Source organism: Silene latifolia, chromosome 9 (assembly GCF_048544455.1).
Source record: "Silene latifolia isolate original U9 population chromosome 9, ASM4854445v1, whole genome shotgun sequence".
Taxonomy (NCBI): domain Eukaryota; kingdom Viridiplantae; phylum Streptophyta; class Magnoliopsida; order Caryophyllales; family Caryophyllaceae; genus Silene; species Silene latifolia.
Window position 1 is genome coordinate 209116536 of NC_133534.1, and position 17493 is coordinate 209134028.

The window sequence follows — 17493 nt, forward strand, 5'->3', positions numbered from 1 at the left end:
TACGATCCGATCGTGGTGGAGAATACCTTAGTCTTGAATTTGATTCATACTTGAAAGGTTGTGGTATTATATCACAACTTACTCCACCCGGAACACCACAACTCAATGGTGTTGCCGAAAGGAGGAATCGAACCTTACTTGATATGGTTCGATCCATGATGAGTCAAACCGAGTTACCGAACTCGTTTTGGGGATTTGCAATTCAAACCGCAATAAAATCTTTGAACGTAAGTCCAACCAAAGCAACTGAAAAGACTCCATATGAGATATGGAGAGAAAAGGTTCCAAATCGATCACATATGAAAATTTGGGGTTGTGATGCTTATGTCAAAATTAGAAATGATAACAAGTTGGCACCACGATCCGCAAAATGCATTTTTGTAGGTTATCCCATGGCCTCACGAGGCTATTACTTCTATAAGCCTCAAGAGAACAAAGTATTTGTGTCTCGCGATGCTGTCTTCCTAGAAAGTGATTTTATTTCACGGAGACAGAGTGGGAGAAATTTTGAACTTGATGAAGTTCAAGAGCCACAAACCGATAGAAAGGCGCAAGAAGAAGTTCCTTCGTCATCTAACGCGGTTGTTCCTCCTCCTCTTAGAAGAACGGGCCGAGTTATTCGCCATCCCGATCGATATGTCGGACTTATCGAGGAAGATGGAACACTCGATGTGTTACTTATGGAAAGTGACGAGCCCGCCACCTACAAGGCCGCAATCTCTAGTCCAAATTCCTCCTTATGGCTTGAAGCCATGAAGTCCGAAATGGATTCTATGCATGAAAACCAAGTTTGGGACTTGGTAGATTTGCCTAAAGGGGCAAGACCCCTCCAATGCAAATGGATATTCAAGGTCAAGAATGGCATAGAAGGACACGACGATGTCTACAAAGCTAGGCTAGTGGCAAAGGGATTTACCCAAGTCCAAGGTCTACATTATGATGAGACCTTCGCCCCCGTAGCCATGCTAAGATCTATACGAATTTTGTTAGCGATCGCCGCATTTCATGATTATGAAATATGGCAAATGGATGTCAAAACCGCTTTTCTAAATGGGCATTTAGAAGAGGAGGTGTACATGATACAACCCGAAGGTTTTGTTGATTCTAAAAATCCTAACAAAGTGTGCAAGCTTAAGAGATCTATTTATGGTCTTAAGCAAGCATCTAGAAGTTGGAATCATCGATTCAATCATGTTATAAAGGAAAATGGTTTCACTCAAAATATTGAGGAACCATGTTTATACATGAAATTCAGGGGGAGCAATGTTGTGTTCCTAATCTTGTATGTCGATGACATACTACTCATTGGAAATGATATTCCAATGTTGTCTTCTGTTAAGAAGTGGTTAGGTAACCACTTCCAAATGAAGGATTTAGGAGAGGCACAACGCATATTAGGTATCCGGATCTATAGAGATAGATCCAAGAGGATATTGGCACTAAGTCAAGAGTCTTATGTTGATAAGATTCTTCGACGATTCAGCATGGACAAATCCAAAAGGGGTTTGGTACCTATGGTAACCGGAACGATATTGAGCAAGACTCAATGTCCCTCCGAACCCCATGATGTTGAACGCATGAAGTTGATCCCTTACGCTTCCGATGTTGGATCAATCATGTATGCCATGATATGCACACGTCTCGATGTCTCGTATGCCTTGAGCATGACGAGTAGATATCAAGGAAATCCAGGTGAGAGTCACGGATTTGTCAAGAACATCCTTAAGTACTTGAGAAGAACTAAGGACTCTATCCTTGTGTTTGGAGGAGACACCGAGTTGCGTGTTAATGGATACACGGACTCAAGTTTTCAAACAGATAGAGATGACATGAAATCACAAGTTGGTTTTGTTTTCATGCTCAATGGTGGTGCCGTAAAGTGGAGAAGCTTCAAGGAAGTCAGAATCGCGGATTCGACAACGGAGGTCGAGTACATAGCAAAGATCGAAGTCGCCAAGGAAGCTATGTGGATCAAGCAATTCACGGAAGGACTAAAAGTAGTACCTACCGCCAATGATCCCATCACTCTCTATTGTGATAATAGTGGGACGATCTTCGAAGCTAAGGAGCCGAAGTCTAGTAATAGATCTAGACATGTACTTAGAAAATATCATGTAATAAGAGATTTCATTGAAAGAAAGGAAATTGCGATTTGTAAGGTTGGGACGGATGACAACATAGCCGATCCGCTCACCAAGCCTTTATCGCAGGCTAAGCATGATGGACATGTTACGTCCATGGGACTTAAACGTGTACCAAGTTTTTGTTACATTTTGAAATGAAATAAAAGTGTTGTTTTTGTTCATGTTCATAATCACATTTGTCTTTTATCTTTAATTTATACTTTGTTACATCCAAACGGGTTGTAGAGACAATTGAACCCCGTTAAAGTGAACGCGGATTAACATAGTATTTGCCCATAGTCACTTGTATGAGGTGACGTCTCGAAGTGACTAGAGTGTGAGGCGATTGATGGCAAGTTCAAGTGCCATAGAGTCATGTGAGATGACTAGTCGATCACATAGGCAGACTGTTAGGAACATTTTGTCGGGCCTTATGACCGCTTATAGAGTTCTGGCAAATTTATATAGCCTGGTCGTGGCGAGAGCTACTATAGTATTCTAATGAGTCGATTCTTTTGACTAAAGACTATTCGCCTGAGATGGCACAGTTTCAGATTAACTTTGATTTGTGTTACTACGACCTTCGTAAATGGGGTCAAATGGGCATATTTTGGGTTATGATTGTAACACTACAGATTTTGTTAAGTTGTATACTCGACCGAGTAGAGCCTACTCGACCGAGTAGTGTTAATTGTGGAGTCTGTTTTGGTTCTGCCGAGTATGGAGAATACTCGACCGAGTAGATGATACTCGGCCCAGTATAGCTTTACTCGACCGAGTATCCGGTCTGGCGAATGTTATTTTATCGGTTTGATTAGGGAATGTTAGGGTTATTTTATATTTGACGTCAGTTTCTAAAACATCACTTCCAACCCTAATCATTCTACGATCTCTCCCTAATCACTCCCTAATCATCCTTATATCTCGTTGTGTGTGCAAATCGTCGTGATCCTTGCGTGTAGTCTCTTATTCTACTGTTGGTAAGTTTCATTCCCTTGTCATTTGTATTCTTTTGGGGTTACTGTATATATGGAATTGGGGAAAATGGGATTGTGCAATGTGTAATTGTATTATGTGATTATTGTTGTAGGTGACGATGTGATGTTTGTTATGCATTTGTATGGTTGATTGCAAAAAGATAGCGGATTGCGAAAAGGTAGGGTTTCCCCTACTCAAGATCTTGTTAATTGATTGAGATTACTATTGTATTGTAATTGTTGTTATCTGCTGATCATCGGAGTATGGGTGTTGTGGTGACGGTGGTGAGGCGATTGTGTTGTGACGGTTGTGGTGTTGTGACAGCTGTGATGCTGTGGTTTGTGTGATTGTGATGGAGTCACTTGCGGGAGTGGCTTCACACCCTAGTTCACTCTCCGTGGAACCCGCCATGGGAGGGGATGTGCACATTAAGGGACAGGGATTGTTAGTCGCTCGTTGATGAATTTGGACTAGGTGGGGATGGGTGCGGGTCACCATCGGCGGCGAGGATTACCTGTTGCGATGGGTAATCTGGCAGGGCTACATACTTCGGTGTGTAGTCGGTTACTGTGTGTGACATTGATGATTAGCTGGTGGTAATATTTGTTGTCTTATATTGATTGAGTAGTACTGACCCCGTGTTGTTGTTTTGTAAAACCTGCGGTGATCCATTCGGGGATGGTGAGCAGATTGTGACAGGTGATACATTTATTGAGCTTGGGGCAGTCATGGGAGAGTCACCACGCTGGATTAGATGACACCATCACGAGCCTTAGTTATTGTTTTGGTAGTTGTTGCCCTTTGGATAACTCGTTTATTAGATTTTGGAGACTATGTAACTTTTATAACTACAGTACATTAATAAATGTATTTGGACTGTTGCTTTTGATATATACTAACCTCGGGCAACCGAGATGGTAACAACCTTTCATGCTGGGGTAGTCCTGGTAAGGTACCTTGGTATGAGGGGGTGTTACAAAGTGGTATCAGAGCCGACGATTCCGGCACCTAAAACAAATGAACCCAATGAACTTAGGGAGTCTAAATAAAATTAACCCGGGGAGAGTTGTTTGGAGCTGCCGCAAAGACCTGGGAGATGTCCCGAAGTCGCATTAAGGCCCTTACGATCTCAAGCCGGTCACATGGGGGGAAATTGTTGTATGTTGAGCCATGTGTGTTTGATACCTATAGTTGGAATCTTGTGCATGGTTGGATGAAATGATAAAAGAAGTGGAATGTGATGGTTGTCGAAGGATGTATCGAGGATTTGTTGATGTTAAACTTTGAGCATGGAATATGTTGGCATGTTAAGTGTTGAAACATGGTAAAAATATGAAGGGTGAGTGCTGAATTGTATCTGGTTGATATTGAGCATGAAGAATGTGATCATGTTACCTGTTTAATACAATGTTGAACATGAAGTATGGTAGTGGTACATGTGCATATGAACATGATGATTTTAATGCTTGATTGTTGGTAGAAGCATGTGATTAAGGTCATGCATCTATATATGTGAATGTCGTGTTTAATTTTCATGTGAGTATGATAAGAGTTCACTTGTGTACTGGTTTCTTGGAGTTTTGAGTTGTTGTTGTTGCTTGATGCATGTTCAAATTGTTTTGGTTTAGGAAATTTGATTAGTATGAAGATCGATTATGGAAGGGTTGTCTTAAAACTGTCATAAGTCGAGTTCTAGAAAAGATATTGTTGTGATTCCAAGTTGAGGTGATAGCTTGTCCTCTTACGATTCTAATTATAGGTCACACGCCCAAAATGACCAAGTAACGAGTGAGATATGACTATTTTACGAAAACTGGACGGTCTTTGAGAATCTGCTGCTGATACTCGACCGAGTAGTCCCTACTCGGCCGAGTATCTTTTATACTCGACCGAGTATTCCATATTCGGCCGAGTAATCTCTCTGTGATAATACTGTTTAGTGTCTGAAGTCGTGAACTCGGCCGAGTAGTCTCATACTCGACCGAGTAAGGTCTACTCGGCCGAGTATTCCCAATACTCGACCGAGTAATTCTTCTGCGACAATTGAGTTTGCTTCTGGAGTCGAAAACTCGACCGAGTAATATAGTTACTCGACCGAGTACCTTTTACTCGACCTAGTAATTTATGTACTCGACCGAGTACCTCTTCGGGCGGTCATTTTGAGTCGGTGGTTATGTTCCTACGGTTGTTTTGAGTCGTAAGGTATGTATACACGTATGTTTTGAGTCTTAACGCATTCTTTTATATATGTGACGGTCTTGATACGTAAGTTACCAAATCCTATGATAGGGAGGATGCCGGCGTATGAAGGATAGGTGTTAGATATAAATGACGTGAGTTATATGTGGTTGTGAGGGATAGTGGAACAAGAAAAGAGCAGATTGATGAGCTAATCAAGACAAGGAGCATGTTTTGTGAGATATGATGAGTGATATAGTCGTGGGTTGAGTAATATAAAAGTAAGTGCATATGGGCAAGGGTGATGTAAGTGTAAAGAAACGTGAGAATGAAAGATTGAGATGAGGGATACGATAGTGGCATATTTGGATGTGTAAGGATTTATGGAGGAAGACAGCTAGGATAGAGTTGCTTAAGGATATATGTAATGGAAGGTTTTTGTAAGAAGATAGGAAAGAGAGGTATATAGTGAACTTAAAGGAAGTTATGTCGCGATGTGGATTTGTAGAAAGTGGCTAAGTTTGGGAAGTTGGAATATCAAGGGGTGAGCCTAGTGTGTAATTCTTTGGACAAACGGTATGAAGTGAATTTTGGTTTCTAGAGATGCGAAAGGGAGATACGACTAATTGAAGAGTAACTGTTAGTGCGTGGACTTGATGGTGACAAGGGTGAGTGTGAAGCAAGATGAGAGATGATAAATGATAAGAAGAATGATAAGATATTGATATGAATTAATGGAACTAGAGTTGTGGAGCTATGGAAAATAAACAAATGACTAAGAGTTAGGTGGATAGAGAAAGGAGATGACTTATTAATTGGCATTATTGAGTAAAACGAGGGAAAGAGGAATGGAAGTACGTTGAGAGAACGTTGACCGGAGTTAAGGAGCATGAAGGTAGGAAATTATGAAATGTACGATATCCCACTAGAGGGTGTGAGTTAATGGTTATATAGGAGATCAGGACGACGTGTTAGCCGTGAGTTTCGAGGTATTAAGGGAATAAGAAGCTTGTGGAGTGTTGCAAGATCTGAGATTTTGGTGGGGAGTTAGGTAGCGATATGATAAGGATAGAATTGGGAATAATGTTGAGGTATGTTTTGTTGATGGATTGGATGTTCGTATTTGGGATGATAACCAAAGAGAGAAAACAGATTGTTATATTAAGAAGTGATAGTAAGAGAGTAGTCACGTGAAGGATGTTGGTGTCATAGTAGTGTCACTAGTGGCTGAGGGTGATGTTACTTTAGGGTAGTTAGTTATTCTAATGAGATTGATTTTGTGGAGGTGGTTAGTATGTTTGGTTGTGAGGAAGTATAAGATGTGGATATACGAGGTGTTCGCTGGAAGTTGGGTACTGATGTTATGGCTACATTTGCCGGAGGGGTGATAATTGTGTGTAAGAGAAGATATGTTAGGAAGGGCACCTGAGTTAAGTCCGGATAAGAGATATTCATTGTCAAGTGGTAACTTACGTGATCAGGATTGACTAGTTGGATGTGATTATGGGTCTAAGAAATATATAAATGTTTGTGTGAGGTTGTGACCTCACGAGAAATGTATGGTGTGATAGTTATAATGTTGTTATCTCGAATGTTCGTAAGATATGTTGGATACGGTAACTTAATGGAATGATGATCAAAAGTCATAGTTTGGGTGGTCTGACAAGACTGGTTATACTTGCATGTGTATTCATGATATATGTTTATTCCATGAAAAAGTATGGATGGTATGCATGAGATTCTTGTCTATTTTTTCCGTATGATATATGGTGTTGTGATCTGGTAAAGTAGTCTTGAGTAAGTTTTTCTTGTCCGAGATGTTATATTGAGTCAGTGTTTATGGGATTGTGTATGTTGTGATGTCTATCGGTGTGGTTGTGGTGCCTCGGGTGGTGATCCGGGCACGGTACTTAGTATTGTGATGCGGGTATTTTCGCATCGCGGTGCGGTTTGTTGGTGGCGGTGTTGCGATGCCGTCACCGGTTGTGGTGGAGTAGGTGAGGTTATTATGATACGAGTTTCGAAAGTGCATACCAGTTAAACATAGATTGTTGTTTTATTTGTTGTTGTTCCTTGTGAGTTTTGGTTGAACATGTAGACTGTTGTTTTGTTTGTTGATGTTTCTTACCTGTTTCAGTTTGGGAATGAGTGTAGAGTAGGATATGAAAGAGAGTTGTATATGTTTTCGTTGTTGTCATGGTATAGTGATATTCTGTTGATGGGACACAGTTGTGAGAAGTTGTTACAGTAATTTTGATCTTATTTTAAGATGAGGCATCGGTAGTCATAGTCATGGCAAGTGATTCGTGGAATATGTGTTGTAATGATCTGAAAGTGGCAGGTGGTTCATAATCTTTTGTTGAGATAGTAAGTGCAGGATATTGGGAATTAGTGTCATGTTAAGTTATGTATGAGTTTTGCGGTAATGAAAGAAAAGAACTTGAGGATCTAGTGTGAGTTATGCTTTTGGTGATATGAGTTTTATATAGTTTATATAGAGAGGTGTGTCATGTTGCGGTAATGTGGAAGATTTGAAGTTTTGGGTTAAGTTAAAGATTTTGAGGTATAGGTTAGGGGGTGTGACGAGTGAATTGAAGGATGAGAGTTGTTTAAGTAAGAGAGCCTAAGATATATGCATGGCGACTGTTCAGATTATAAGTGGTTATCTTTGACATGCGGTGGTGATGGGGATAATGAGAAGATATAGCTAGGATTTAGTATTAGTGAGTTACGAGGACGTAACATTTATCTTAAGAGGAGTAGGATGCGATAAAAGAGATTTTGATGGTTGTGCATATGGTACTATAATTGGAAGTAGAGTGTTGGTGTAGCATAAAGGACGGATATTTGTTTTGATTTTTATTAAAGGTCATGACCGTGCTTGTAGTAGTTCGATGTTTAGGAATGAGAGAATATTTCAATAGTGTTGGCAGTTGAATGATGATGATTATGAGTCCGATAGTTTTGACAGTTGGAAGATGATATTTATGTGTTTGAGTAAACTTCGAGGACGAAGTTCGTTTTAAGGATGGTAGAATGTAACATTCCGTTTTGATGGTTGATCTTCTTTTGTGGATTGTCTTGGTATTGAGTGCTATTGAGTGTTATGGAAGTGAGACAAGATTGGAAACATTATTTTGTGGTTATTCGATAATGTTATGGAGTCTATACCGAGAGGATATGTTATCTAGTAAGCGTGGTTAGTGGAGCTGGTGTTAGGTGTCCATGTTTTATAGGTTGGGTTGGAACTTCGGGGACGAAGTTCTTTTTAAGGGGGGAAGATTGTAACACTACAGATTTTGTTAAGTTGTATACTCGACCGAGTAGAGCCTACTCGGCCGAGTAGTGTTAATTGTGGAGTCTGTTTTGGTTCTGCCGAGTATGGATAATACTCGACCGAGTAGATGATACTCGGCCGAGTATAGCTTTACTCGACCGAGTATCCGGTCTGGCGAATGTTATTTTATCGGTTTGATTAGGGAATGTTAGGGTTATTTTATATTTGACGTCAGTTTCTAAAACATCACTTCCAACCCTAATCATTCTACGATCTCTCCCTAATCACTCCCTAATCATCCTCATATCTCGTTGTGTGTGCAAATCGTCGTGATCCTTCCGTGTAGTCTCTTATTCTACTGTTGGTAAGTTTCATTCCCTTGTCATTTGTATTCTTTTGGGGTTACTGTATATATGGAATTGGGGAAAATGGGATTGTGCAATGTGTAATTGTATTATGTGATTATTGTTGTAGGTGACGATGTGATGTTTGTTATGCATTTGTATGGTTGATTGCAGCATAGCGGATTGCGAAAAGGTAGGGTTTCCCCTACTCGATCGTTAATTGATTGAGATTACTATTGTATTGTAATTGTTGTTATCTGCTGATCATCGGAGTATGGGTGTTGTGGTGACGGTGGTGAGGCGATTGTGTTGTGACGGTTGTGGTGTTGTGACAGCTGTGATGCTGTGGTTTGTGTGATTGTGATGGAGTCACTTGCGGGAGTGGCTTCACACCCTAGTTCGCTCTCCGTGGAACACGCCATGGGAGGGGATGTGCACATTAAGGGACAGGGATTGTTAGTCGCTCGTTGATGAGCTGGACTAGGTGGGGATGGGCTGCGGTCACCCACTGGCGGCGAGGATTACCTGTTGCGATGGGTAATCTGGCAGGGCTACACACTTCGGTGTGTAGTCGGTTACTGTGTGTGAGATCGATGATTAGCTGGTGGTAATATTTGTTGTCTTATATTGATTGAGTAGTACTGACCCCGTGTTGTTGTTTTGTAAAACCTGCGGTGATCCATTCGGGGATGGTGAGCAGATTGTGACAGGTGATACATTTATTGAGCTTGGGGCAGTCATGGGAGAGTCACCACGCTGGATTAGATGACACCATCACGAGCCTTAGTTATTGTTTTGGTAGTTGTTGCCCTTTGGATAACTCGTTTATTAAATTTTGGAGACTATGTAACTTTTATAACTACCGTACATTAATAAATGTGTTTGGACTGTTGCTTTTGATATATACTAACCTCGGGCAACCGAGATGGTAACAACCTTTCATGCTGGGGTAGTCCTGGTAAGGTACCTTGGTATGAGGGGGTGTTACAATGATGGCTGTGGCTAGTCGAAGGGAATGAGTGCGATAGGAATTGTCCACCCCTAGTCAGGGTTATAACAATATCTCAGGGCCACTCGAGGAGTAATGAACTGGAAATGCGTGGCCACGCTCGGAAAGTATCTATGATAGATAAGTACGGTCAATCAGTTATTCTCCAGATCGAGGAAACCACTCTCGATATGATCACTTGCAAGTACGACCTGAAAGACACCTTGCATTGAGTGGGAGATAGTAATAGGACAAGAGAATTGGTGACGCACACTTGTCGAGGACAAGTGGGAGATTGTTGGGAAATGTGTCCTCAACAATAGTGCGATCATGTGATTTAAATATCATTATTAAATCTCATTTTAAAGAATACAATTGGGAAGTAATTTTGTTACTGTCAACTGGTCAACATATATCGGTAATGATTGGCTGACTAGAGTGTGACATTACTGTCGTGCGACGGTGGTGATCAGTTGGCCCCCTAGGTCATACCTATAGGGCAACACTCTTAATTGATTATTTAATTAATCGTATAATGTTGCGAGTTAATTAAATTACTTGAAAATTGACGGACGATTTTGGAAGTAAAATTTACGTATCAAATTGAAATGTGATTAAATGAGATACGGTCTGAGTAATTGAATTGTATCATTACTCGGATGAAATTATTGTTTAAAGAAACAATTGAAGTTGAATGAATTATTATAAATACAATCTGTTGTGATTTATAAATGGTAAAATATTTTGGCACAAGTAATTATGAAATTACTAAGTCGATTTTTGTGTGACGTATTTTATTAATACGTTGATTTTTAATATGTTAAAAATACATAACAAATTTATGTCACATATGACATGTGACATATTGACAATTGACAAAAATAATATGGAATCCATATTATATAAAGTTGATGCGTGTCATTTATATGATGTTTTACATCTCTTTTTACACGCATTTCAGAGCTCAATTGTGCTATATATGCCCATATTTCTCTATTTTCCTCTACTTTCGTGCTTTTGTACTTTATTGCAGAAATGTGGAGAATTTAGCGGGAAATCAAGCCAAATCCGTCCCCGAGTAAGCTGCATTGTAAATGACGTGAAGAAATTGCTTAAGGAACGAGCTTGGTGCGCGATCAAAGGCCCAAAAGACAAGTCCACGAAGAATAAAGAAGTCAAGTAGCAGCTAATCCGGTCGATCGACCATCCACATCAGTCGATCGACCACCTATCGGATTCCGTAACCTCATTTGTTGTTGAGGGAGCGATCGATCGACCGCCTGAGTAGTCGATCGACCGATTTCGATTCCGGACGGAATTAAAAGATTGAGAAACTCAAGGCCCGTGAAGTTTAGGTTTTAGGAAATAGTTGTTGCGCTTATTGGCTATATAACGTAACATAACTTTTGAGTTTTTATCATCAAGTTTCATATCACAGACAGTACTTTTAGTTCTAGCTTATTTCCGAATTAGGGTTTGATATATCGACTTTGCATCGGATCTTTCAGTTCTTAATCTTAATCTTCCTTTGAAATCTCGGTATTCCTCTGCCCTAATTCCTGTTCTTCTTTATTTTCGTTAGTATAGACTTGTTAGTTAATTCCCTAAGCCGATTTATCGTTCATGTTTATTGTTTTCTTTATCAATTCAAGCATGAATCCTTTAGTCTTAATCTTTAGCGTTGTTGTAGTTTTCATCATTGCCATGAGTAGCTAAATAGCTTGTGCTAGGATGTAGGCGATTTATGGCTAGGCGGCAATAGGTTAGACACGGATCTGAACCAGCGTGTCGTCGATCGATCGACATTGTTGGTCGATCGACTGATCTTGTAAGGTTATCTTCGTTTTAATTGTTTTTAAACTTGTATTTAACGAATCGAATGCATGCGACCAATTAGATACCTCTTTTGTGACCGACCCATTAGATCGAAAGATAGGGAAGGTTATTTGACCGTCAATTAATTCGACTAAACTGTGCTAAGATCGAAAGATAGGTATAGTTTAGACCATTAGTCACTTTTCGGAACGAAAGTTAGTATTAGTGATATTAGGGACCTATAGCGAGATCGAGAGATGCTATTTGTTAGGAGTGGACCGAGAGGACCTCTTATTTCCCGCCTTACTTGTGTTTAATTCAGACCGACCTAGTTTGTTGCCGCCGTAGTCGTAATGACCCGACCATCCTAGTACCTTTCTCTTATCTGTTTATTTCGTTTATTAGCTTTGTTATCTTTAGACTTAGACCAACTCAATTCAACCCCCATAATAGTACCTTAGATCGATCATAGAACAACTAGAATTTATAATCGCCTCCTTGTGGATCGACCCTGTTACCACTAGCCTAGGTTAGTCTTAATAGGAGTTTATAAATTTTATCTTTGGTACTCACAACGACGGGTATCAAATTTTGGCGCCGTTGTCGGGGAGGCAATAGTCCTAATTTTAGTTGTTTTTATTTTCGGTCTTTCTCGTTTAAGGGACTTTTGTTCCTTAAACTTTTCTTATATTCTTGTTGTAGTTTCATCTTATGCGCAGTCACGGGGTGGAGAATTACTACCATTTGACTCGAGATAGAGAAATCTTTGCGCGGGTTGAGACGAGCACGAAGGATATTGTCGATGACGAAGAGTGAATACTCTGTCAAGCTATCTCGAGCACGATCTGTTTGAGGAAGACCAACAGTCTTCACCCACCTCTTCGGCTGAAACAGTTACTTCTCTAGAATTTTCAGTCATGGCCGACGGCCGCGAACTTATATAAGGGATTCGAACTACCGGGAGAAGCCAGAAAGTTCGAACCAAAGCCTGCCTACATCACTATGGTAGAGAGAAAACAGTTCGGGGAGCGCAAATGAAGATGCGGCTAAACATATGGAGACCTTCATTGACTCTCACGCTCTATTCCCCACCACCGGTGGCGTGACCCAGGACCAGATCAAGGAAACTATGTTTATCTTCTCCCTTCGCGATCCGCAAGGGAATGGTATAGAGATCCGGACCGAGCCGCTTTGGAGATCACCGACCGGAATACATTGGCATTGGCGTTCTACAAGAAGTACTTTTCTGCTTCAAGGACGATCGCCATTAGAGCTCAGATCACGGGCTTTAAACAAGGGCCAGATGAAAATTTCCATGAGGCATGGGTCCGATTCAAGAAGTTGGTGCGAACCATACCGCACCATGGGTTTGCTAAGTGGAGTTTGTGCAATCATTTCTACAATGGGTTGTACGACGATCAGAGGGCCATTTTGGATCTGCAGCCCAATGGGAGATTTTTTGAAAATTTAGGAGCAACCAAGGGGTGGAAGATCATTGACGATCTAGCTACCCACAAGGCCGAGTATGGGAATTCGAGAGGGAACCAGAGGAGAGTGCTGAATCATCCTCTGTTCTTTGCGCACTTGAGGCTCTTTTGCGAGATTCGACAAATATGAGCTAGGGGGAGCATCTAAAGGTGAGATGTACCAAGTCAATGATGTGCGTGACGGTCCGTTCGTCTGTGAAAGGTGTGGAGTTGAGGGCCATGTCTCGAAGAACCGCCCTAGTCCCTTTGAATCTTGTCTTTGCCTTTCAACACTATAGGCGGAACAACTCATACTACGAGCCACCGCATCCGAACTTGAGTTGGAGGAGCCAGAATGTCCAAAACCCAACTCAACCTCCGCCACAAAGAAGAGCCCGTATGTTCCACCTCATCAAAAGCAACAAAGCAGAGTGCCGAAGCCTCCTTATGTGCAGAAGAAGAACAATCACAAAATTCGAGTTTTTCGAGCTTAAGAATCTGCCGCTAAAGGAGTCCCAAGCAAGAGAGGCCGGGATGAAGTTACTTGAGAGCCAAATTGTTCAACTAGCTAGCAAAAGCAACACTCGAGCTCCCGGGCACTTACCCACTCAACCCGAACAAAAGGAGACCCTAAATGCCATCACATTGAGGAGCGGGTCCACCCTTGACGGTCCCGCTATGATTGAGGATCTTTGTTGGGAAAGATGAGCCAGAAACAAGCAAAGAGAAAGCTTCAACGAACAAATCAAAGAAAAAGGAGTCTCGCCAGAATTTTGTCGATCGATCGATATCCCTAGTCGATCGATCGAAATACGGGTTCCAGGAGCTTTCGAATCGTGCATACCGGTCGATCGATCGAGGAAGGTGGTCGATCGACCACTATCATCGCTGATATTGAAGAGTCTCGTCCTTTAATGCCAAATAATTTACGAGATCACTTGTTTCGGGTACCACGATCCGAAGATTTTAGGGGCGGACCGAGTGCTTGATGGGTCGGTCCGCTCCAAGTTCGATCCAATGACGGTCAATGGGTCTCATTTGAGACGGTCCGAGGAAGGGTCTAGCTTCAACAAGGAGAAGGTGACGGACTTCCAGCCAAAGTCCAAGGACGCGCGCGCGCGGGTGGAGGAGAGGGCTAAGGTGCTCCTTACAGCCCCATATCCGGAGAGACTCGTGCCAACCAAGGAACAGGTATCTTTCAGTAAGTTTGAGAAAGTTATCCGTAGTCTGAATGTGCAAGTCCCCTTCCTTGAGCTAGTTAACCAAGTACCCGCTTACACCAAATTTATGAAAACATTTGTTGTCTAAAAAGCGGTCACTTGAAACAAAGTGCACACTTTGTCGTACTTACCAAGGAGTCTTGTTCTTATCTGTCTCACACTGCGCCCCTTAAGTTAGAGGACCCGGGCAGTTTTTCCGTCCCTTGTAGCATAGGTACCTTTTCTATCGAAAAGGCTTTATGTGATTTAGGGGCTAGCATAAGTGTCATGCCCTTGAGTCTAGCTAGGAAGCTTAAACTGACCAGGTTTGCTATTACCGAGATGACAAATCCGGATGGTCGACCGATCTGCGGTCGAGCCCATAGGAGTCCTAGAGGACATACCCGTCCAGATAGGGAAGTTTTTCTTCCCTGTCGACTTTGTTGTCCTTGACATGCCTGAGGATGACCATATTCCCATCATTTTGGGTAGGCCATTTCTGCACACTGCTGGTGCAGTCATCGACGTCGGTTTAGGAACCTTGACCTTCAAAGTGGGAAAGCACTCTATTGTTTTTGCCCAGCCGGCTAAGAAAAGGGATGCCATGTGGCCTGTCACCGTAACACGGTTTCGAAAAGAAATCGTATATTGTGCTTCCCTGAATTACTGTCCCTATATCTCTTCGCCGTGTTAACCCCTCCGCCCGAACCGGGAGCAAGAAGGAGGAAAAACTTGTTGTTTTAGACATCGCAGGAGCTGGTTTGGGGAAGGAAGAGCCGCTGGATGCTCCAGCTGCGACAGAGCAGATCGTTTCAAGAGGAGGTCTTGGATGCTTAAGCTATGGGACTGATGAAGAAGTAGAGGATGAGCCAGCCAAGGTGAGATGGGCTGATTTGGACTCCGATGGTTCTGAGGGAGTCCTTGATTGGGAAGCTGACGACGCTGATCAGCTGAATTCTCCGTCTGTCGAAGCTGGGAAGGGTGCAACTGATAAGATGAGCACCATTGAGGCTACCTCTAGTAGCCAGAAGCCGACGAAGTGGGCCATACCGTGGTCCTTTTTTATCAACTATTAGTTGATCGAGTTCGTTATAAACTTCATTTTATTGCTTTCGAACTATTTTCTATTACTTTTGTGTGCGCGAAAACTTCGCTTTTATTTTGTTTGCTTAGGATTTTTGAGTACTTTAGACTTCGTTCTGGGTTTTGCGCATTTTTTGGCGCGTACTATTGTGCATTTGCAGGTAATTAGAGCTTATTAGCTCAAATCATTGAGCAATTACGAAGAAATAAGACGCTGCAGCAGTATTTTCAGTCGATCGACTGGCACCATTGGTCGATCGATCGAATTGCGGGTTACAGGAGCTATCGTTCACGCAGCACTGGTCGATCGATCGCCTCTTTAGGTCGATCGACCCCGCTTCTTGCTATGTTCATTCACGACCTCTCCCCTGCTTTGTGTTTGGTCGATATGCGGTCCTAAGGGAGTCTTCTACTCCACTTTATTTTCCGTCGAATTGTCTATTTCTTCTTTTGTCTCATTTGTGCACAATATTTACGTTTCAAAATTGTTTTCTTCAGTCTTATGCGTGGTTTCTAATTGTCTTTTCAGGTCCTTATTGGTAGCATCTGTTGCTCTCTGAAACCTCCTAGCTCACGCCTGGTTTGGGAGGTTTCCTTTTCGCGCTTAAAGTCTTGTGAGTTCCCAAGTCTTTACTTTATGTCATTATGTTTTAATTTCCCTTTTCTCGCAAATTCCCATTTTCTCTTTCCTTCATCACATGATTTTGCACAATGGGGACATTGTGCGATTTGGTTTGGGGAAGGGTTTTGCGTCGCACTTCATTCATTTGCTTGCATTCACGTTTAAATTTTGTTTTGCATTGTTTATTTCACATTCGCTATTTATAAAATTCAAAAAAAAAATTGAAAAATTTCAAAAAATCCCATAAAATGCACGTTTATTTTAGCATATAGGTCGAGTCGGAACGGTAGTATTTCAAGGATGATTTAGCATTTGCATCTGTTTTGCCTGAGCCTTGCTTGACTTACATGTTATTAGTAGAATCGTAAATGCATATCTACGAGTTTTCGTTACATTCTTTCTTTGAACTTGAAACTTGACTTTGAAAATTGGCAACCTACATCATATATTCTGAGTTTTTAGAGCTTATATTTGGTATCATTCATGACCAGTTCATCTAGGAATGTGAGTAGTACTCCTTATGAGGCATGTTTCCTTAATTTGCATAATTATGAATTTGATCTACTTAATACCTGTATGCATTCGGTTTGTGGTTAGTTGACACATGTGGTAGAGGTCCCCTTTTCTCATTTTACCCATAAGCTTCACTATGCCAAAAATATCCTTTTTGTCCTACTTACTACATCCTACATATAGCTTTGTCCTTTTTCAAGCTAGTAGTTTAGTTTTTGGGATTGTTACTCGTTTTTGGTAGCATATGCTCTGTTGAGATGTTGGTTGGGAAAATGAAATAAAGGAGAAAAGAAATGAAAAAGAGAAAAACGTCTGTCTTGTTCACGTGATCGATCGATCGCTCATTTAGGTCGATCGATCGATGTCCGTGAAAGAAAAAAAAAAAAAAAAAAAGGAAGAAAAGAAAAAAAAAATATCAATTCGCATAATTTAATCCTTGTCTTTTGGCGATTTTTGCTCCCATGTTTCGTTTATATCCTATGGGGAGTTTTATTGATTTGATAGTTGGAGATTGTGAGTTTTGTGCTCGTTATAGCACCGTTTCGTTCGTTATTGAGCAAGAAGTTGGATATTGTCACTTGGTTCCGTTTTGGTACTAGCTTGATCACCTGTACCCCCACTTTACCATAAAATGTTTTGCCTCTTCTTACCCATACCTCACAATTCCATATATATACCTCGGCATGTGTCAATGGTCATTTGTTGGTTGGAATGCATATGTACGGTCGTAGAGGTCATCTTCATATTTTATTCTTTGGCATGTTTTCATAGGTCGTAGTTAGGTGAGAGTCACTACAAAATTAATTCTTTCGATCTTACAAATATATCACCTGTGCTTAATTGAGTGATTTGAGCGACCCACGAGAGTCCAATTTGATAAGTCTCTACAGTCTGTTCGGTTGTGAGT

At 41.3% G+C, this 17493-nt stretch overlaps 1 non-coding gene across 1 annotated transcript; it reads right to left on the reverse strand.

Annotated features, from left to right (window-relative positions):
• Positions 1-12966: 12966 nt before the first annotated feature.
• On the reverse strand, positions 12967-13073 carry LOC141603751 (small nucleolar RNA R71). Its single transcript, XR_012525608.1, has one exon. It is a non-coding gene; the product is annotated as a small nucleolar RNA R71 (small nucleolar RNA).
• Between the last annotated feature and the right edge of the window lie 4420 nt (positions 13074-17493).